Source organism: Thunnus albacares, chromosome 11 (genome assembly GCF_914725855.1).
Source record: "Thunnus albacares chromosome 11, fThuAlb1.1, whole genome shotgun sequence".
In the NCBI taxonomy this organism is placed as follows: domain Eukaryota; kingdom Metazoa; phylum Chordata; class Actinopteri; order Scombriformes; family Scombridae; genus Thunnus; species Thunnus albacares.
In genome coordinates, this window is record NC_058116.1 from 31,310,149 (window position 1) to 31,333,730 (window position 23,582).

At 39.6% G+C, this 23,582-nt stretch overlaps 1 long non-coding RNA gene across 2 annotated transcripts; it reads left to right on the plus strand.

Moving 5' to 3' along the window:
* The first annotated feature begins 21,553 nt into the window (after positions 1 to 21,553).
* LOC122992731 lies at positions 21,554 to 23,124 on the plus strand. Of its 2 annotated transcripts, none has more exons than XR_006406120.1 (3): positions 21,554 to 21,657; positions 21,782 to 21,970; positions 22,212 to 23,124. It is a non-coding gene; the product is annotated as an uncharacterized LOC122992731 (long non-coding RNA). The 2 variants fall into 2 exon arrangements; XR_006406119.1 differs by having other exon boundaries at positions 21,782 to 21,874.
* Positions 23,125 to 23,582: the final 458 nt, after the last annotated feature.

A 23,582-nucleotide genomic window follows, 5' to 3' on the forward strand; every position in this document is an offset into this window, starting at 1 on the left:
TCGTGTTTCTGTCTACCTGGTGAATCTAAGTCCAATATTCACTCTCTTTTAGCTCTGTTTTTGTTCTCCACCATCTCCTGAGGGAAATATCTGGCTCTTTAGCTGCTAAATGCTCCACTATGTTCACCAGCTAGTCTACAGCTAACTGTGTCTGCCGTTTGGTGCTGAGCAGGTAGTGTACAGCGGCTTTTTACAGCTTTTTCTCTGAAAACAGCTGCCTGCTGCGGCCCAAAACGACGCGCTGAGAGCGCTGAGAGCGAACCAGAACAGTAAGACACATAAACAATGAGCTGAAACTCGCTATAACTCCTTAATGCCATCGGGCACATCTTTGTCGTATTCCGCCAGTTTTGTTCTGTCCTCTACGCGGTGTCGTACCCCAACAGCAGCGTTTCAGAAGCGTTTTGCTCCGGCACCGCCAGAGAGAAGAGCCGCCCCCTCTACCTGGAGAGGAAGAATCTTGTGATTTTCCACTTCCAAGATGAGCCTCTCGTCCTCTGACCAGTTGACTTCTGGCCTGGTGCCACTGGTTACAACCTAATGTTGATATAGTGATGTGATATATAATCAGAGACTAGGTGCGTATATCTGGTGGGATCACGAGCACTGACTGGACTCTGTTGTCCTCGGGTCAATTTTGACCCAGGAGGACAACAGGTGTTATTATGTGATGTGTCATCAAAAAAAAATTGAAATGGTTTCAAAACAGTATCCTGACTAAGAAATTATGAATTATTTTAACTATAGTTGAGATCAGATGGATTATGACAGACTGGTATATGTAAAAGTTCAGTCAGGATACTGTTTTCAGGGTCCAGATTGACCCGGGAGGACAACAGGAGGGTTATATACATGTAGGAATTGATTTTGCATTTCACAAGAAGCCATTTCAAAAATACTGTAACATGTAATTTTACATTTTTTTCTTTTTAACTCTAAAGAAGTTGAACAAAACCAACTGACCGACAAAAAAATGAGGAATGAATAAATGAGTAAATGAAAGTTAAGAAGTTGCATATAACAAACCAGCCGAGTAATTATATCAGTGAAGGCAAAACAAAGATATCTCGTTGGCCTTTTTGGATTTTAAAGTAGGCAGCAGGCAGCGATATATGACAGTCAAACTTTATATAATGTGATATATATACAGAGAGAGAGAAACAGGAAACCCAAATAAGCAACTACACTTTAGAAACAAGCCCAAAAAACACAAACCACAAACTATCAATTATAATAAGGGAACACACACACACTGACAGTTCATAGATGTCATAAAAATATAGAACATAGTGGCTTTAAATCGCACAATTTATCACAAAATACCATGAAATTGATTGAAAGTTTTTTTGGTTTTTTTTTTACAAATCCAGCCATTTCAGGGCAAAATAATCACAATACACCTCTGAGATCCTGGAGGGATTGACTGTGACTGGAGGCAGCAGCTGATGCAAGCAGCCGTATCCATGGTAACAGACAGAATGATGACAGGCGAGGGATGCTACTCATATAAACGGGTGGTTAAAGACGCCGGCGACTGTTTGTTCTGAAAGTGTTAAATGAAGCATACGAGGGAAACACGGAGCTGTTTACTGCCACGTTAAGACGACACTGTGAATAACTGTCAATTAACAATGAAGAGCTGTGTTCATTTTCCCAGATAAAGACGCAGCCATCTGTTGCTGTTGGGGTGAATCGTGTTAATCACTGACTGATAGTGAAAGCCATATTTAGATCAATTTACACATGAGGTCTGACTGCTGCGCCGGAGACAATGAAAGACAAATTAACAGTCACACATTAATGAATCCTCAGATCAGATGCAGTTTGAATTTACACGATGCTGCTGACTGCTGGACTGGATTCACTGGTGCTAAAACAAAAAAAGGGGCTGCTGATCTTTGTCAGTGACAGCTGGTGTTTAAAACAGGACTCATATTCACTGTGTAGACAACAAAACATGATAATGAGGAGACCTGATATGTGAAAAGGTGAAAGAAACAAATGTCCTGTTGGTGTGTTTGTTAATACTGTCTGAACTGAAGCTCTTGGTTTTATTTACAAGTCACTGAAAATATGAAATTCTGAGGGATGAACTACTCAGGAGAAGATTTATTTTCTGATTTAGTATTTCAACCCTTTCATGCATGAATCATGATAACCTCAGTCAGTGTTTTTATTCCTCTTTAGACATGACAAAAATATTTGAACCTCATTTTTTTTAAACACGCATTTTTCAAGGAGCTTATCCAACTTAGTGGACAGATAGTTAATCGTCATTTTCTCCAAACATAAAATCAATACTTGGAAATTTTAACAATTGTATCACTCCTTAGTTGTTACTTGACACATCTGGTGTCTACTACTATAGAAGGATTGGCAAGATGTTCCTGAGCCGCTGAGCATTTCCGGCCAGCAGGCGGCCATCTTGGTTTTGAGAAATTTATGTTGCACTTACAAAGGCCGACCAGTGGATGGCAGCGTATGGGACGACACACTAGAGTTCACTATACCATTAAAACCCCATGCATATATAAGAAAACGGCTTTTAAATAGCTGTCCACTGTAGTGACCACTATGCATGAAAGGGTTTAATAAAAATTGAGTAAACAATTATATTTATTTTTAAAGTGTGACTTTGATGCGTTGAGCTCCTCTCTTCTCCTCCTCCTCCTACTCCTCCTCCTCTCCATCTGTACATGTTACTAACTTGGCATCTTCCTTGTGGTTTCGTGCTCTCTCGTCTCTCAGGAGACCTTCAGCTGTGGACCGACTGCCGTCCAGCGTGACGCCCACCACTACCGCCGTTACTATTAGTCATATTTCTATTATTATGATTGTTGTTACTGTGGAGGAATGTTGGATCTCTGCAGTCTAGACCTGCTGTATGTGAAAAGCACTCTGCGATAACTTCTGTTGTGATTTGGTGCCATATAAATAAAACTGGCTTGACTTCACTTAAATAAGAAGTAGTAAAAATATCAAACTGAATCGCAGTGTTTGGCATCGTTATAAATGAATCTGTATTGTTTTTGTATCAGATTATTTATCTAGACACACGTTAAACTTCACTAAAAACACACCCAACCAAACTTTGCCCAGTTTTAAAAGATGCTTATAGACATATTTAAAGTAAAATCCATAACTGCTGATTTTATATAAATAAGATAAGATATGTACATTATAATAAGATAGTAGCTAATACACCAGATACAACTCTACATGCTTTACTATACATGGTTCACATGGGTTTACAGCGTCGCTAGCTTGTTGTGCTACATATCATAACCTCTGGACTTTGTGCTACATTATAAATTTCTCAAAGAACTTCAGTACAAAATGAAGAGGTTGTGATATGTAGCACAACGAGCTAGCGATTCGTCCGGGTTTGCACCAAACCCGGATGAATCAAATGAAAAGAGATGCTAGAAGAGGCAAAACAAAAAAAGGGGGTGAACTGAGCCTTTAAATAGACATATATATATATATATATATATATATATATATATATATATATATATATATATATATATATATATATGAGGATTTATCAGGTGTATCTCAGGAACTAAGAAGTTCAGGACCATCAAGTCAAACTATAACAACACTGAAACTCTGTGTGTAACGATAGATCTATCTGTCCAATCAGGGAACAACTAACTTATGATCCAACCAAGTGTTATTTCTTTAATGATTCACTTTAACAATCAGAGAGGCTACATTCAGTTGATAGAAACGCTTCCATGCGCGCAGTAATACTGTGAGATGCTGCATTTAAACAGCAAAAATGAAAACTAAGATGACAAACTTGATAAGACAGAAGAAACTCTGCAGACGAAACTGTTTGGATTTTTAGATACTTAGATTAAAATTGTCCTGACAGCTGTGATGGAGCTCAGGATGCATCCTGAGAAGAGCTGCTTTATTACAAACACTTTCACCGTATTAAACAGTCTGCAGTCTGAGTGTAACAGCTGACCTGCTCAGCTGTCGGATGTGAAGAGAAAAAAAACACAGAACATTAATTACCGTTAGATTCTGATCAATCATGTTGTTTATGAAGTTGTTGCTGCTGCGTCTCAGCTCTCTCTCAGTCTGGAGATGCATGTATAGTTTCAGCTGCTGTGTGACGCTGCAGGTATTTAATAAACTCAAAGGAAAGATTTCTGCACACAACCAGCTGCAAAATCCCAGATTACATTCAGTGACACCTGAATGACATTACTGGTAAGATTCAGACATAAATCCCAACCTGTTACAGTTTTTATTATGGACAAATCTCTGTGCTGAAATGTGGAGAAAAGCCTCAAAAATAACTTCACTGCCTTCATCCTCAATACATCCATGCCTGCATGCATCTATTACGTGCTGAGCCGTATTTCTCCCTCTCACTCTGACGCTTCAAATTCCGCTCTGTTACATCAAAATACCAGTTTTTGACAACCAAAACTATTAAAGTTCCAAATGATCGACTCTCAGGACGCCACTGTTAGTGTAGACATGGGGGTGAACTGTACGTGGTGCGCTGTGCATTGTGTTCACTGCTGCTGGTCGACATGAACACCAACGAGACGCAGGATGTTTTCTGTCAACGAAACATATCTGGTGTGTTTTGGAGTCAGTTTAACACAATTCTATATTTCGTGTTCTGGGGAGGACGTAATGTAAACAGATGTAAACAGAACACTAGGAAATACAGAGAAGCTGTGGGAGCACTGGTTGTAGTTAGTGGTTAGCCTGGCAGCTACAGCGGTTCACCAACTAAACCCATTAGGAGTCACTGTTGTCAAAAGAATTTCTTCGTAATAACCTTTAAAACAATAGAGACGAAGTATCAAAGTTTAACAGAATGTATTTTCAACGCGACACACAGGATGAGGTTACAAAGAAAAAGGCTGTCACGTTCCTACCGGGACTTTGTTTTTTGGACTCTTTGTGTTTTTGTTCTTTTGACTTCCTTGGTTTTTGTTTCTGTTTTTCGTTGGACTTTTTGAGGGACTCTTTCATTTGTGTTGCATTTGTTTCCTGGTTTTAGTTTTCTATGTTTCCCTTCTGTGTCACCTGTTTGTTTACTTTAGTTCCTGTTTTATTTTGTAATATTTCTTCCTTGTGTCTGGTCACTTTTACTTCCTGTGTTTGATTATTTCATGTGTCTCACCTGTGTTTCATTTGCAATCACTCGCTGTGTATTTATAGTCCAGTTTTCAGTTTGGTCTTGGTCGAGTCGTCTGCTTTTTGTTCGATGTTCCTGTGTCTCCTACGTTCTGGTTCGTTCCGATGACTTTTTGCTTTTTCCATTAAAAAATATCTGCATCGGATTGTCCCCGCCTACCGTCTCTCCACTCACTCAACCTGACAAAGGCTCCCAGAGGAGTGCCTACAACGAGTTTTACTACAGTACAGGTGGGCGTTTCGGTCTCCTAATCTGTCAAGTACAGACTTCATAGATAACGTCATGACTGTTATCAGCTCTCCTATTGGGGAGCCAAACTGCAAAACTGACCCCCAGATGACATGTCTCGCCCCGTCTCCAACTATTTATTTTCACTATCTTCCTTTTTACAAATATGTTGCTGAACTTCCTTTAACCTCAGCCGACGAGTCTGCTGATGTTGCAGAGTTGCAGTACAAAACCGGAACAATTCATCATGATTTGTGTAAAATAGTAACACGAATACACAGTGTAATCATAATTTTTATAACAACTATGTCACTAAGCTTACATAATTTACATAATAACATCATTTTTTTGGGGGGGTGTGACAGCATGGTAACGGATCCACATCAACAACCTTCACTTTTAAACTTCATCCATTCAACTAACTTTATGAAAAGACCAATAAACAGCTCACCTAACTTAGAACACGATACAGAACAGTTGTCAAACTGTGTGTTTGAGGTGTTCGGGTGTGTGATTTTAACAGCGGTGGCCGTTGTAAAAACTGCAAACGGGATACTAGTTTTCATTTGTGAGTTCAGTGATGCTGGAGAAAACACTTCTACATCATCAGACTGAGGCAGGGATGCCCTTGTTGCAGGGAATAGGGTGATTCATCTTGACGCAGGCTGATTTGGCTTCCAGAAAGCAATGCATTACAATTGATTAATAGTATAATTACAGCTCCTATCGTCCTGCTGCAGTGACTTTGTAATCTGCTTAAAGCATGTGAAGGCTGCGGCATCAATTCAACAGTCCAACCTCTGAGGCCTGTTGTTTCAGCGCTATCTGAGTTTCTAAAGATCCCAGCACCAACAAAGGAATTCTGGTTTCTCATATTGTTTTTTTAAAGCTATAAAAGTCTTATTCAAATCTATTCATAATATTAATTAGTTTTATAGTCACAAGAGATGTTAAACAGAAACTCTTTGATTTTTCTGCTTTAGCAAACAAACACCTAAAACCCTCTGAGGAGGACCGGTGTGATCTTGTTTTTGTCATGTAGTAACGATAATAAAGGCTTTTTGACTGATGTTTGTCGGAGAAGCAGTGTGTTTAGACTTGTTTGGGAATTAATTTTCCTTTTGGTTGAACATGATACCTAAAATCGTTCTTAACTACAGAATATGTCAAGCATGAATCCATCATAATCCATAATTTTCTGTTTATTTTTGTACACAGAGTTAATAAGAATCCTGTGCACAGCAGCTGTGTTTAATGTTGTTTCAATAATTGGAACCGAGATAAATTGAACAGTTAATTGTGTTATTGATTTCAAGTGTTGTGATCCAAACCTGGACTGATGCATTGTTGACTCTGCACAACGTAAAGCACGTCTACACGACAGCCTATCTGATATAAAACTGAAATTCTGTTGTCTTTCATCACATGTGAAATGTTTTAGTTTGAGGTTTCACGGAACAGTCGACTAGTCCAGCCATTCTCAACCACTGGCTCGTGGCCCACAGGTAGGCCTCAGAGCGCCATCTAGTGGGCGGGCAGTGGTACTGCCAAATGGTTAATTTACAAAGTTAGATATTTTTCTATCTAAATGTGCTCAATAATTCACTTAAATTAAAACATCAAATTAAAATACATAATTTCAATGACCGGTTACATGTTAATATCACCACACCAATCATGACACATCATCAGATGGAGACAAACGTTTTTGCTAGCTAGCTTTCTCTGTGGATCCTGCTTCAGAAAACACTGCTGTGTCTCAAATCGCGTACTTCTGTACTTACACTTAACATTCTGAGTGCATAAGTGCGTTCACACTGAGAAGTATGGGAAATGCAGTGTGAGAACCCGGATGGTGCACTCAAAATGGTCAAAAAGTTGAGTGTGGAACTATGGACGCTTCTCGCCCTCAATGGTCGCCATCTTGGCTACGTAGCGGAAATGGCGACCGGGTACGTTGTAACTACGGTGAACATCGCCTCATCATACAAATGTAAGTTATACGTGTGTTTTTTAGCACTAAGCACCACTATACTGTTGTCGGATATAAGCCATCAGTATGTTTTTTGGGTTAATTTAGCAGTCTGTAATGATTTGGTAGCGATAACGCGAATGCTAACGCTAGCTAATGCTAATTTACGATCGTCATTTCCGGTAAGTGCACAACGGCTGTGTTTGATTTGAGACGATACTACCCTGTCAAAATTTGACACTACACCAGTAATATATAGTGTACACAGTGTACTACATGAAAGTGTACTAACAGAAGTACGTGATTTGACACACAGCTTATGTTGGAAAATGAACTGATGGAACTATCAGCTAACAGCAGCCTGAAGCTTCAGCTCACACAAGTTGACCTTGCTTCACTCTGGATACTGGCTGCCAGTTAATATCTCTCTCTCTGTCAATATGGACAATCAAATTTCTGTCGCCTTTCACCACCACCTATTTATGTGAGTCAAGGCCTGTTTATGTACAGTCAATATGACAGAATCAAAGACGAGGAACAAACTGAAAGCAGCTACTGGACGTCAGCCTCTCACCCGTCCCACCACAACTTGATCTCATTATTTTTGGTCATTACAGCTGACAGGTGGCATAACACATATTTATAGCCCAATATTTTTGTCATGTTATGTTTTTTATTATTATTATTTATTTGGGAAGGTGGTCTTTGGAATTGTTTTAACAATCAGAAGTGGACCTTAAGTTACAAAAGGTTGAGAACTCCTGGACTAGTCAACATCGTGCATCGTTGCAGTGTGGTGCAGTAATAAAGAAGTGGCAATGCATCTACAGCAGATATGCAGCTGTAGGTAGTTGTTGTTGACAGATTATAGTTGTCATGCATGATTTTAAGACTGCAGTTTGGGGCACTATAGCAGCAGACAACAGAGAACTGGTTGTTATTGAACATAGATCTGTTTGAACAATCATTTTGTATGTGAGGCCATGTTAAATAAACAGAATTTAAGGTGTTTAGAGAAAGAAAAGAAATCAGTTGTATTGTTACTGCTGTCAAACAGCATCTCCAGCTCAGACAAGCTTGCTGGAGGTTCAGTCCAATCAGCAAAATACACAAACACATAAAAAAATAAAAATCTAAAAATGGGTTCAGCCCTGCTTTGCGTTTAGCCAGCACCTTCTTGGACATGCTAGCGGTTGCCTTTTTTTTCCTAGAGAACCACGCTACATTAAATCTGCAATTATTTTTTCCAGCGGTTTGGTTTATAACAATATCCTGCAGCTCGGGGGCAGCGAGGCATTTAATGTCAAGTTTTTCTTCAAAAGCTGAGTTTCTAATTTGTGTCTTAGAAGATAATCCACTTCGTTCATCATTTCTAAATCACTCAGTGCCCCTAAAACCACCTTTTTTTTTTCTGCACCCGTCGCCTCTACGTGTCATTTACTAATGTGACAACATCACATGAAACGTTTTGTTGGTTTAGTTGTTGTTGTTCACACATGAAATCATAAAAACGCCACATGTATTTTGCTGGCAGTCACACAACACGTGCAGACCTACGATCCATCGATCATTTTGACATTTTGACACAATAACAATCATCAGGAGTAAACTCATCACACAGTATTGATTCGTGGCTTTGAGGGTCAAAAGGCAGGAAACTTACAAACCAAACCGATGAATAATATGGACGGTTGACCCCGTCAGTTTTTCCTCATCAGTCTGAGGTCTGACACACACATCCATCACCGTTTGAACAGCAGACGACTCAGAGAGCACACAGGGCTGCACGATCCCACTAATAGACGTTTTTAATCTGAATTAGGATCCAAATCTGCCTCAAAGAAGACAAAAAAATACAAAGAATCCTGTGTAACTTACTGGGAAATGAAAAGCACACATCATTATGTTGAATGTATTAAAAGAGGCAAAAGAAAATCTAGATGTTCCTCTCACGCTGAGACGAACTGGTGAATGTTTGACTTCAGCAGCAGCTTGTTCTCTTATTTGTTAGTTTAATTTAATCAGTGGGGAGATGTTTAAAGACTCTGTCAGCCTGTAGTTTGCATCAGTATTTCTAAGTTTCCATTTTTAAAGGAGACATAATGTGCTTTTTGTGATTTTCTGTTATTTATATCCTTATGATGTCTATGTTAAATATGGTTAAAGGTCCAAAACTTGAGATGAATGTTTGTAAAAATGGTCCCAGAAAGTCAACAAAGTTAACAAATAAGTAATGTCGGTAATGCAGGAACAGAAGACTGACAGTAATTGTAAAAAGCCATTTGACAGGTATAACCATGTATCACCAGTAGGGGGCGCTGAAACGCCACTGCTCAGCAAAAATTAACAATTCAATACTGATAAAGTAAGAATAAGGTATTTTATTATCAACAGTATTAAAATTTACTCATAATATACTAGACATTGGACTGTGGTGTATACAGGCAATCCAGGATTTAGTCAGTATTATTGATCAGACACACATGATCATGACGAGAGTCTCTGATCACCTGTAACAACATGATGCGTTTTCCACCCAAAGCCATCAGTTTACACAGAAACACACTGACACTACATGTCACACAGTGATAGTAACAGAGTGAGTATCCACAGCTTTCATAAAATCCAGGACTTTGACCAGATCTCTGAAGCTAACAGCTAATTTTGGGCTGTGAGCTAACCGGGAGGTTTTCTTCTCTGGATAATGAATATTTATTAATATTTTACATCCATTACGTCTGTCATTTGTTCAGTTTAAAGCACTAAAACAACTTCACATTGATCTTCTCATCAGCTCTCATTCATCTCACTGATGACGTGTGTTTGTAGCCCACCAATAAAAACGGGCGCGTCCAGGGCTCAGAGAGCTGCGTCCCGTTTAAAATCTGAAGCAACCAATGAGAGAGCAGCCTCAGGTCACTGCCGAAAGTTGAAGCACCTGTATACACTCATTTGGCCGGTGTCATGTGAAGTATTTACACGTTAACCATGATAGCCCCGCCCCTCGCTGGCACAGGACGTTCTGGTTCATGGTTGAGTTGTTGTGAGCTGGTACGAGGTTAACCAATAAAGGCTAATGATTAGTTGCAAGTAAAGCCATCTCCCCTCATCTTTTTTGGTTTATTAAGACCAGTGAGTAATGTCACATGATGTCAGAAACATGTATGTTGATATGTTGAGAACATTTTACCCTCAAACTCAATGTGATATCGAGAGAGCTGAATTCCACTCCAGAGTGCAGCGAGGCCTTTTATGATACGAGCTAGCTGAAAACTTAAATTTCAGAGCTCAGAAAGAAGAACAAAACCGGGACGGAATCGTTATCGGCATCACACATAAAGCACTGTCCCAGGAGCTACAAATGCGCAGCGAACTGACTACTGCGAATGGCCCTGGGCATGACTAAAAATATGTGGTAGGACAGTGAACAGTGCCCAGCAAAGGGGGAAAACAGGACACTCTGCAGCCGTGTGTCACTCCAAGTGTGCACATAGTGTCAGAAAGTATTGAGGAAGACCCCTTATTCCGAGGTTCAGCTGAAGAAGATAACCCTGATACTATGATAACTGATAGTGAAGCTTCATGGAGAGAAACTATCATAGTCAATGGGAACGTTTATAGCCGACACATGAGCCAAGATCAGAAACAAGCGGCGAAACTGCCATTTTAGTGTTGTAACAGTCGTCAGAAGGCGATCTAGTTAAATAAGTCTCCGAGAAAAAGCTCAACCTTACAGTGAAGCTACTCCACTGCTTCCAAAGGCTGAGGAAGAGCTGAGGAGAATGGAACAAATGGGAATTACTGAAAAAGTAACTAAGCCAAATGAATGCTGCACACTCATGGTCCCTATCCTCAAACCGCCAGCGAGTATCAGAACATACATGGATCTTAAATGACTGAATGAGAACATCAAGCGAGAAAAGTTCATCTTGCCAACAATAGATTAATTACTCCCCAAACTGTGAGGAAACACTCCAGTTCTCCAGCTTAGATGCAGCAAGCAGATTCTTGCAAATCCCTCTGGACAAGAAAAGTTCACGGCTGACAATGTTTATCACACAAAGGCGTTTCTGTTTTAAAAGACTGCCTTATGGCATAATCTCAGCACCAGAGATATTTCTATGTTTATATGGACGATGTTTTAGTTGACAACAATTCTAGAAAGAACATAATCTCAGACTAAAGAGAGAGATGGGCACTGTTAAAAAGTCTGGACTAACACTAAACATAGAAAAGTGCAAACTGCGCCAAACTAGGTTCTGCACATGAAAAGCAAGGATGGTATATCACTAGTGTTGAATCAACAACCAGTAGAACTGATTCCTGCTTTGAATGTTTAATTATCTTGGCTGATATCTACCAAATCTCTCCACCATCCTGCAGCTCTTGAACAAGCAATTAAAGTCAGACAGAGAAATGGGTCTGGGGACCTCAACAGGCTTTCAAAGAGGTAAAGACCCTGATCAGCTGCAGTGCTGGAGTACTCTGATCCAAAGCAACTTACAGTCGTCAGCGGGGATCATGGAAGCTGGCGGCATTTTGTTCAAGGACCTTGACTGACGCAGAAAAGCGATACGAACAGATTGAATGCCTCGTTGATGTTTGGGCATCAGAGCATTTCTACAGTTACCGGTGTGCAATCACCTGGTTAGAGTCCCACAGGTTGATGAGCCACTGGTATCTCAAAGACCTCAACAGGACACCATTAAGATGCCACAGACTGGTTGATGAAAGTCAACCTGGTTGGTTGTTTATATGCAAGGAAAAGAAATTGTTGAGGTCGACGTCTTATCGAGGCATCAAAACAATAGCACAGGACCATGTGAGAAATTTGTGCAGAAGTCCAGGCGTATGTGGACACTACTGAAGAAAATGAGATGGTGAGGAAACCAATAGTCGAACAAATCAAGGGGGAAATTAGAAAGGATGGTGAACTACAGTGTGTTGAGTTATGTCAAACAGATCCACCAGGGACACCACGGACTCACCAAATGTAGGGAGTGCTGCAAGTACTCAGTTTGGTGGCCAAGCATAACAGATGAAGTCAGTGAGTTCATACAGTCGTGCCAGCATTGTAACATGCATAGACCATCCCAGAATAAGGAGCCACTAGCTCCTTTTATACAGCATGTTCAAGGCGGGAATATTGCGCTGTTATTCTGCCTCTATAAAAGATATGAACAAGAAATCGGGGGCATTGTTGTTCTACCAATAAGCTGCCGGCGGACGTAGTCACACTTCTGGACTGACGTCTGTGTAAAAGGGACAGCCGGCATTCTAAACATCCAAACGTTTGCTGCTGAATACGATTTCCAGCATGTAACATCTAGTCCACATCACCCACAGGCTAAAGGGAAGGCAGATCGTGACTTAGGATGGATATGTGGGGGTCATCCTTCCTTAGGAGCAGTCCACAAATCCAGAGGAGCCCTCCAACAGCTAATCTAAACTACAGGTTGATCCTTGTGACTCTCCGCTGCGTCATCATCATCTTCAGCAGAATCCTGGAGAAGACCATGAAACACCTCTAGATAAGACGGTCACAACAAGATCTGAACAAACTGTGAAGCCAGTTGAGAGACTTAATTTATAGGTTAGAGTTGAGTTTGATGCAGCAAGGACAGAATAATCTCTTTCACCCGAAGAGGGTTCTTGATAGTCCACCCAAAACCCCCAGGGCCTGAGCTGTTTACTCTTACTGTTCAGTGTTTTGGTATGAGGCTAAAAAAATAAAGGCTAACAATTAGCTTCATGTCCAAGCATCTCCCGTTGGTCTTTTTGAGTGTACGAGGACCATTAAGTTACACCCACGCGGCAACCTCTGGGGCTGTAAAATGAAGCCAATGCGGAAGTGCCAAAAACAGTTGCAGTTCCTTGAATGGCCACTTGAGGCTCCAAAAACACTTTACAGCAGAAATAAACATGTTTACAGCCTGGTACAAAAAACAGTTTTGGTCTCTATAACTAATTTCCTCTTTCATGACAACTGTACAGGAGGTGAATTTTTTTATAACTCACCTGCTTAAATTTTATTAAGTCGTAAAGTTCTGCATAATGAAGGACATGACTGCTTTGAGTGACAGGCCCGCCAGCCGCTAGGTGGCTTGTTTCAGCCATTTTGCCCGCCTCTTTGCCTATTTTTGATTGGCTGGGAGTTTGGCAGCGTCACGTACTGCCAAGATGGCGACGGCTGGAGCGGCTCACTTTTAGCTTCAAAACCGCTCTTCAGAAACCAACAGGTGACGTCACAGTAAATACGTCTACATTTTTATACCGTCTATGGTGACACCACAGCTGGCGCCCCTCACACAGGGAGTGTACCTATTCATACAGAAATTAACCAAAAACAATTTGAAAACAAATTTTTAATAAATGCTGGTATAACTATAAGACTGAGTAAGAACAATCATTTTTATTCAATTATTTTGTAATATATAATTAATTTATGTTTAACATAATAGCCTTTCTTCTCTGAATAATTGGAAAGGGGGCGGCGCCCTGCATTAACGAGCCGCCACTGGTGACATACAGTACATTTATTTAACTGCCATACGAGTCATCTCTTTGTTGTTTTTATGATGTTCTCTTATCATAATCAAAAATGGTTTGTTGAGAGTAGTTTTCAGTGATGAAAGGACATTTTAAACATCTCAAATGACTCTCTCTCTCTCTCTCTCTCTCTCTCTGGATGAACTTTAGTAAAAGATGCTCCCTGAAGTTTTCCACTTTTTAAAGGTCATTAGTTTCTGTTTCGTTAGCAGTGCGGCTCCACTATCAGCAGGCTGAGGGCCGTTTCTTTACATACAGACAGCTGTAGGACACCCGCTGTTCTGTCACTAGGAGCTGGATTCCGATAAAGCTGATGATGGATGGTGGTGTCAGTCAGCCATGAACGGACCCTCAGGATGCACCTCTGGGCTCCTCAACGGCCAATAAAATCACTCACTCATCTCCTCCCTGCAGACTGACAGGATGCTGCTTGGCTGGTTTCAGTCTTTTATAGTCTGAAGTATGAAGATTATTTAATGTCACAGAAAACTCAAAATATCCTAAATATGAATATTCTTAAGTTTTATAATCAACACAGACATGATTACTCAGAGATTACTGTGTGACCGAAGCTCAGTGGTGCCAGAAGGATTCAGATCTAGACTTAAAACTACCGATACAGCAATATAAAAATACTCCATTACAAGAAAGTCCTGCATTGCTTATTTCAATCTTGTTTTTATTTTTATTGTTCTGTTCTTGTACTCTCTTGCATTATGTGAAGCACTCTGATTTTCTTGTAAATGCTTCGGTGTATGAAATGTGCTACAGAAATGAACTTGCTTTGTATCCTTTGCTGAGCAGCTTTTCACGTTGGTTTAACAAGATGTGTTGATTTTGTGAAATAAAAACAGGATAAACTGATGTTATAACACGAAAAACAGAACAATTTGATATCTCGGAATAACACTAAATGTATCTTATTATAACTGAAAAGGATTAACACAGTAACATGTTTTCACAATATAACAAGAAACTGAGCAAGAACACTGCTGTAATATTGTACATTACATATTATATTTACAATGTACTGGAACCATCACTGGACTCCTCATGAGATTGTTTGCAGCAGGTTTAACTCTAATCTCCATCCAGAGCTCAATACTGGACTTCACTCATTGGGAAAATGGTTCAATATATATATCATACTGGCCTTTTTCCAACATTGATATGAAAACATCAGAGCCTGAGTCTCTATCATATAATTACTGCCTATAAAAACATGGAATCAGTTCATCATGTCAGATGATGAGTCTCCATCAGCAGGAATACTAACACAGATCATTCCTGTCTGTTCAGGTCATTCTGACTTAATGAAACCAGATTTAATACCATCACATTCTGTGCTGACTTTGATCCCGACCTGACAGTTGCTGTTTTATATCATTAACTTCCTGTAGTGATTAGGATAAGATCTTTAACACATGATAATGTCCAGAATCTTTCATGTTTGTGCTGTTTAATTCACTCGGTGAAGGACATGTTTCTTATTACGGAGAGATGTTGTAATGAACCTCAGGTTTCTATCAGCTGGAAGGAAACATTCATCAGGACGACATCTCTTCACGACGAAAAACGAAACGACGACAGAATTTGAGCCACTTTCAGAAACTTTGATAAAAAGTTTTCCAATCACTTTGGTTTGTTTTTGTGTTCTTCTCTTTCTGAAATTGACTTGTGATGATAAAGTCATCCAATTACCAGAGACGTTTACGAGTTGGTGTACTGCAGAATTTTGATTAAACTGGACTCATAATGAGGCCGCTGGATGTTTTGGTAGGAAACCTGAGAGTTAACTCGTCTGTGATTCACTCACTGCTGCTTCTGACTGGATGATGTTGTTGGAAATGGTCTCAAAGGGATCTAAAATACCAGGAAGGATTCATTTTTCTTTGCAGTTAAAATATGAATGAATCATATTGTTAACATTCAGGTTAGATTTTATTTACTGAACTCAGAGGGAACAAATCCAGATCCAGTTAAAGGACGAGGTCACAATTTCTGTTTTAAAACAACAGTCAGGAGCCCAAATGAACATTAAAGCTGTTTTTCTTGCTGTAATCATTCCTCCTGTTCATACTGACCATTAGAAGATCCCTTCATAATGACCGTACAATGGAAGTGATGGAGGACAAAATCCACAGTCCTCCTTCTGTGCAAGAAGTTTATCTGAAGCTAACATGAAGCCTCATATTATCGATTTTCTCTGGAAAACTTTTAGAGATTATTGTCGGCTCTCTCCTGGTAACAGAACAAACAGAAGTTCACCTCCTGACAGCAGCTGGATGTCTGAGGTAACCAGACACACTCCTCACACTCTGCAGCCAAATCAATTAACACAACTCATCTATTATTTAAAAGCATTGATCTGCAGCAGCAGGAGTGCTAATTGTGAAAAGACTCAGGTTGCACTTTTTTGTGAAGAGAAAGAAGTGCACATTTGTCACGGTGAGACAACGGGAAGATAAAATGAGGCGACTTCAGTCCTGAACATTGTTGACCAAGAAATGCTTCAACTCTTTTAATGTGAAGATACGTTGCGTTGTGTACAGTGACGTCTGCTGCTTGTGATCAGCTCACGTCTGCATTTGATCAAATATGTCATCACTTTTATAAACCTCCTTTGGATGTGGTTGCTCCCACACCATGCCATAAAGCTTAATGGTCTGGCACCATCATATCTTAAAGAGCTCATAGTACCATATTACCCCAGTATGCAGCTTACTGGTGGTTCCTACAGTGTTTAAAAGTAAAATGGGAGGCAGAGCCTTCAGCTATCAGGCTCCTCTCTTGTGGAACCATCTTCCAGATTCGGTCCAGGAGGCAGACACCCTCTCTATGTTTAAGAGTAGACTTAAAACTTTTGATAAAGCTTATAGTTAGGGCCGTCCAGGCTCGCCTTGGACCAGCCCTTAGTTATGCTGCTATAGGCCTAGACTGCTGGGGGACTTCCCACGATGCACTGAGCTCCTCTCTCCTCCTCTCTGTCTGTACACATTGGTTATGGATTTTGAGTTTCCATGGGTTCTGGTCACCGACCCAGTGCTGCCGTGGTCCTGCTTGACGCCCACGCCTGCTATTGATATTATTATTAGTCATATTTCTATTATAATTATCGTTGTTATTGTAATTATCGTTGTTGTTATGCTTCTCTGTGTCTCTCTCTCTCTCAACCCACCTAGAGTCTGGTTCTGCTTGAGGTTTCTTCCCATTAAAGTGGAGTTTTTCCTTCCCGCTGTCACCAAGTGCTGCTCATGGGGGAATGTTGGGTCTCTGTAAATTAAAGAGTATGGTCTAGACCTGCTCATTATGATTTAGTGCTATATAAATAAAATTGAATTGAAAAAAAAAAAATCATGAAGCTGAACCAGGAGGAAGTTCTACAAAAACCCAACAGTGAGAGAGACAAGATGAGAGGATTAAAATCTGCTGACTGACATTTGTTTCTTAAAATAAAACACTCTCTGCACTTCCTGTTCTCGCTACCACATGTGTGGACTTTTCTGGACGGATTTCACCCTCACACTCGCTGCAGGATATCACCAGTCAGTGCTGTTCAGAGCACTCCGGGGATTATTATGTGATCAAGTGTGAAGTGTTCCCAGAATGCCTTTCAGCAGCACCCACAGAAAAGGCACCAATTTACTGTTTCCAGTGAACATGGAGGTAGAGAGAGATGTAATTCATTCATTCATTCATTTTATTTATTTAAAACCTCAGAGAACGCATTGAGGGAGAATCCTCATTTTCAATGGTGCTGATGTACAGATATACAATAAATGCAGATGCAACAAATGATGATCCCTTCTCACTGATAGAGCAGACAGGCCAGTTTTTTTTATATATAGTGTGTCCCATAAGTATCTCCAGTGATGAATCTTAATGCAGACTGATATACTGCATCTGAGGGTTTGAGAGTGGAACTGGCTGCCTGCCCGTAAATAACATCCCCATAGTCCAATACAGAGAGGAAAACTGCTTCAACAAGTCTTTCTCTCATAAATAAAGGAAAGCTTTGATAACAACATGTCAATATGGACTTTAAAAGTAAGTTTTTCATCGACCCAAATGCCTAGATATAGATTTATAGTATTGCACTCTCTGTATTATGGTGTTATTAACAGAATGAATTTCAAAACTACCATAGTCAATATTTGTTGCATTTGAAAACAACATCCTTTTTGTCTTCAGTTTAGGACCAGTTTCAAGTTATGAAGGTGTTTTTGAAGGAGGTTAAATGATAGCTGTAGATATTGAGCGGCAGCATGAATAGAATCTGCACAGGAAATGCGTGTCATCTGCATATAGATCAAAGTTACAACTGTACAATAAACAGGTAATATTGTTTATTTAAATAGTGACTAAAACGGGTCCAATGACAGAACCTTGGGGAACTCTGTTTGTAATGGTGAGAATAGAGGACTACCATCTATCAGAGAGATAATTCTGAAACCACAGGCAGCTAGCATCAAAACCCAACGACGAAAGTGGTTAGCATGGTAAAAAGCTTTCGTTAAATCAATAAAAAGAGCAGCACAGTGTTTTTTGTTATCTAATGCAGAGACTATATTGCTAATAACTAAAGAAGTAGCAGAAATAGTGCTATGCTTAGGTTTAAAGCCAGACTGAAAGGGAGTTAATCTGGAATGTGCGGACAAAAAATGATTACAACTCTTCATTAACAAGTGACTCAAGCATTTTTTGCAAGACAAGATAGTTTTGAGATTGGACAATAATTAATTAATTCAGATTTGCTACCACCTTTATAGAAAGGAAGAACATACTGTAAGAATGATGCCAGAAATAATGCTTAGATTGATAATATGAGTTATATATTCAGAAACTAGCTTTGCTAAGCATTTCAAAGCAAATGGTTCCAGTTTGTCATCACCCATTGATTTTAAGGCATCAGCTCCCATCCTACTGGAGACAGGAGATAAACTAAAGGAGTGGTTTACTTCAGCAGTAGTATTAAGGAAGGATGAACTATGTTCTTCCACACAACCATTGGGACCAACACTGAGGCTGTCAAATAACTGGCAAGATGCAGTGCAAATTGCATGACTATCAGTTATATGAATAAGGTCATTAACAACATAAGCAGGTAGAGGATTGCTAGAATTGTTTGAGGTAGATGTGACTATTCTCCAGAATTTACTGGGTTATAAGAAGAATTAGTAAAGGAATGCAGATAATAGTCACAGTTTTGGCTTTCCTGACAGCTGCAGTGCACTTCTTCCTGAACCTTCTAAAGGTAAGTCAATGACAGCAGTCTCTGGTGCATCTAGCCGGAGCCCATGTTTTGTTTCTGGGGTAAAATAAGGTAGACAGCTCAGCAGTGAACCAGGGAGTGGAGCTACATTTTGTTCTTTTTTTTTTTTTTTTTTTTAAAAAAAGGTGCATGCTTATCTAAAACTGAGTTAAAAACATTGGTAAAATAACTTAAAGTTAGTTCAGGATCAGGGATTTTGAGAGTGTCAGTGATTGGATGGGAGTAAAAGTCATAAAGAAAGGTCTGGTCAAATATTTAAGTTTCTTCTGACCACTAAGTGTGAATTAGTTTCCCTCTGTTTCACATTTCTAATGCAATCAGTCAGGAAAATACCAGTAACACCAAGGTCACAAACACCACAGGCAGGATATTTCTCTGGTTGTTTGTTAATATTAAGTCCATTAAGCTTTACTTGGAGGAATCCTTCAGGTCGGGGTGAGTCGGATGTGAAATAAACTGTGTAAAATTAAGATTGTAAAAAAAAGTTCTTTGAGATTATTACATGCTGAGGTAAGCCATCCTAAATTAAGATCACCAAGGATAATCACCTCATGATCAATCAACGGTGCAATTAATTCAGGGAAGAAGGAAGTCTGTAGACACTGATTACTATTACTGATTACTATTATGCACCAGATCAATTTTCAAGGTAATAAATTCAAAATATTTAGGGAATTGAGACTGAAGTCAGCTCAAGTACAGAGAGAAATGACTGTGACGAATTAAAGGAAAACCTGGTCCAGGTCTAAATGCTGGACCCCTACAGTGAGGGGGTCTGGGGGCTCTGTTATGCTTTGGGGGGCATTGTTTGGGTCCACTTGACCCCTCAGAGGGAAGGGTCACTACTAATCAATATGTCACCCAGGAGGAGACCACTCCCATCAGGATAGACATGTTTCATCGTAGGATAAAGGTGATCAGTCAGAACAACTTTGTATTGATTAGTAGTGACCCTTCCCTCTAAGGGTTCAAGTGGACCCAAACCATGCCAGTAAAATGCCCCCCAACAGCATAACAGAGCCACCAGACCCCCTGACTGTAGGGGTCAAGCATTCAGACCTGGACCAATTCTCTTTTATCAGCTCTGAAAACATTAAAACCACTAAAAGAAACAGTTTCAGCCATAAATCACAACATCCAGATGAGTTTGACATATTATGATACTTCAGTGATCCACTTCTAGTCTTAAAAACCTGTGTGGATCATTTAAATTAGCGTCTGAAGTGACAAATGAAGAAGACCCAGAAGTGGTCGACTTTTAGAGCTTCAGGCGATATTGAGGCTGAACATTAACGGTAATGAGCTTCTTGGGACATGCACCAGATTGTTTGACTGCAGATCTCACCGGGCATCTGTAAGTGATTATCACAGGGATGTTGAAAATGTCCGTGTCTGTCTCCAAGTTGCTTTTAGATAAGGAAACCAAAAAAAAAAAAGGACTGGGATCAGTAATAATCATCAGTAATACGAGCTCCAGAAAGAGGAGAAAGAGATTAATTCTGGAGGATTTGCATCAGGTTCAGACATCAGACTGTCCAGGTCTAATATGATATATTTTTATATTTTTTAATTATGTATTATGATGTATTATTTTTTATTACCTTTTATTATTTTTTTTATCAATTTATATTGTTGTATTCTGTATCTTTCTGCTCTCTCTACACACAGCACTTTATAAAGCCTTTTATCTTTACTATTACTGCTATTATTATTATTATTATTATTATTATTATTATTATTGTTATTATTATTATTATTGTTATTATCATACTCAAAGTGTTTCTAAATGTATGCCATATCTAAAAGGCACATTTTTGGATTAACAAAAAGCAAAGTACCACCCCATAGTTGCACCTTTCTAGTTAATGGACCAAATATGGCGTCACCCATGTCCCTTCTTGGACAACGATTGGCCTGAAGTCACATGACCATATATCCAACCCATCTTTGTAGACGCCCCATTGGCTGATATGTGCCTGGATGTATATGATTGGTTGTCTTTTATATTTTAAATAGTGTTTGTAATGTGTTTTATGATGACCCTGATGAAGGCCAAATGCGTCGGTCAGCTAATAAAGTTGTTCTTCATACTACAAGTGTTGCTGGAGTTCTCATCTCTCTAATATGACACCAGGTGACAGCAGCTGCTGTTGATGCTGCTTATTGAACTTTTGTATTTCATGATACCAAATATTTTCTGTAAAGCTCAAAAGACAAAGAACTCCAAAAAAGAGAAACTCTTCATCTGAATCACTTACAGTTAATCACATAAAAGCTCCAACAATTAACATCTAACCAACCAATCAGCTCAAAGTATGTTTTAACAGGCATCCTTTATTTTATGCTGAATTGTGTGTATAGTACAGGTTCACCTGGGACTGTCTCATAGGGGGGCTGCTGGTTTCCATGACCTCACTTGCCTGATAATGATGCTGCAGATCCTCCTCATCATCACACAAACATAAGGTACTTTATTTGCATGAATCCTCTTAATTACCTGACTCTTACGGAGCCTGGGAGGGGTCACAGAGAAATAAAGACTAATAATTAGTGCTCTCCATTGATCCATTTTGCTGTTATTTTCCTTTAGAGGACAACAAATGAACTCAGTCAGTCAGACGGTTGAAGAAAGCAACAAAGAAGACGTTTATTCCCCCCCTTAACGCCGACGCAGCACAAGAAGGTCATGTTCTTCACATTTACTGTGCTTCCACCTTCATCACATGAAGTGCTACTGAACCCTGAATCAGAGTTTTTATGAAGTGGATGACATCCGCAGGTGCATTAATGTTTTTTACAGTGAACAAGTCAGTTATCCTGTAGAATATGTTTAACAGATCTGTGCTTATAAGCCTAAACCCAAAGTATATCTACATATCTGAGTCCAAAAACCTTATAAAACTCAAGTGAGGATGAAGAGCAAATATTAATAATAACACAAATTATATATGACTAAACTGAGATCACGCTGTGGTCCCTCCTGGTCATTATTCTATATGTTTTATATGTTTTACTTGCAGATGTGACCTGATGCTCTGCACAGGCAGCTTTCTGTCACCGCCGGACGCTTCAGGATGTGTGCGCTGAATCCTTAATAATGGCGCTCTCACTAAAAACGGAGAGGCCGGCTACAAGATGTGATTAAGACAAGGAGAGAGAGAGAGAGAGAGAGGCGTCTCGGATGTCACAGTGTTTGGGTTTTAGTGAATCCCTCCTCCTCTGACCCCTGGCTGTCCGTCAGTCGCGGCGGCTCGGCTCACAGATCAGATATCTCTGTGGAGAGGAGACCGTCTGCTAATCAACAGCCGCCGCCGCCGCCTCCCTGCAGCCGCCGCCTCACAGCTTCCTCCGCTCAGAGCACAAAGCATTTATGAGTCTGGGTCAGGGTGTATCTTTTCATTTCATTTATTTTATTTGTAATGAAGATCTTTGATACTTCTCTACTGTGTTCTAACAGAAGCTGCTATTGTTTTTCTTTGAGTCTTTTTTTTTTGGCACATTTTCATTTTAGTTCATCAATACAAATTGAGTCTTTGATCTCTTTGGAGTCACTTCAAGATTTCTTCAGTGTTTGTGCTCTGATGCAAAACATCCAGTCTGTCACTGATGACTGATGCTCAGACTATTTTCCCTTTTACACATAAATCAGATGAAATATATAACCACATTCACAACAAATGTAAGATTTTATATCTAATATTAGCAGATTTAAAATGTAACATTTAAGGAGCTGAAGACGTCCTGCCCGCCGTCTGTTTGCTGAGCTAAAAGCTCAAAAGATGGAAAAACGTGATGGAAATATGACATTTCTGTTTGTTTCATGTATTCATTTCAGAAACATCGCTGATATAAACAGTCTGGAAATGTCAATAGAGTGTCTGTAAAAATATGAATATTATTAAAAACAGAACTGAAAATGTTGACATTCTTTATAACTATTAAAAACATATTGAGTCTCTGTTCTATATTTTTAAAATCATCATAGCAGCCGTTTTTTTATCTTCACAGTACTCTGTATTACACATAAACTAAATGTCTGGTACTTTGTGAAACCAACCTGCTGGAAAACATATTGATTAAACTGGAGAGTTTGTGTGTGTTTGTGTTCATTTCTCACCAGAGACTCCAGTTCTTTCTGTTATTTCCCTCCAGTCTCTCCTCTCGTCTCGTCTCTGTACATTTATGAAGAAGGTTGCGCTCAAATTTTCATTTTCACGTTAATTTGTGCCACTGTGTGGTCGTGTTGTTGCCTCCGTGTCTACTCGTATCTTTGCATTGATTTTGTTTGCAGTCACAGTAAGAGCCGATAAACATCTTCACACAATAGACCTTACGCCCGCTGTGGTTTATATGTGTATATATATATATATATCTGATGTTTAAGTCACATG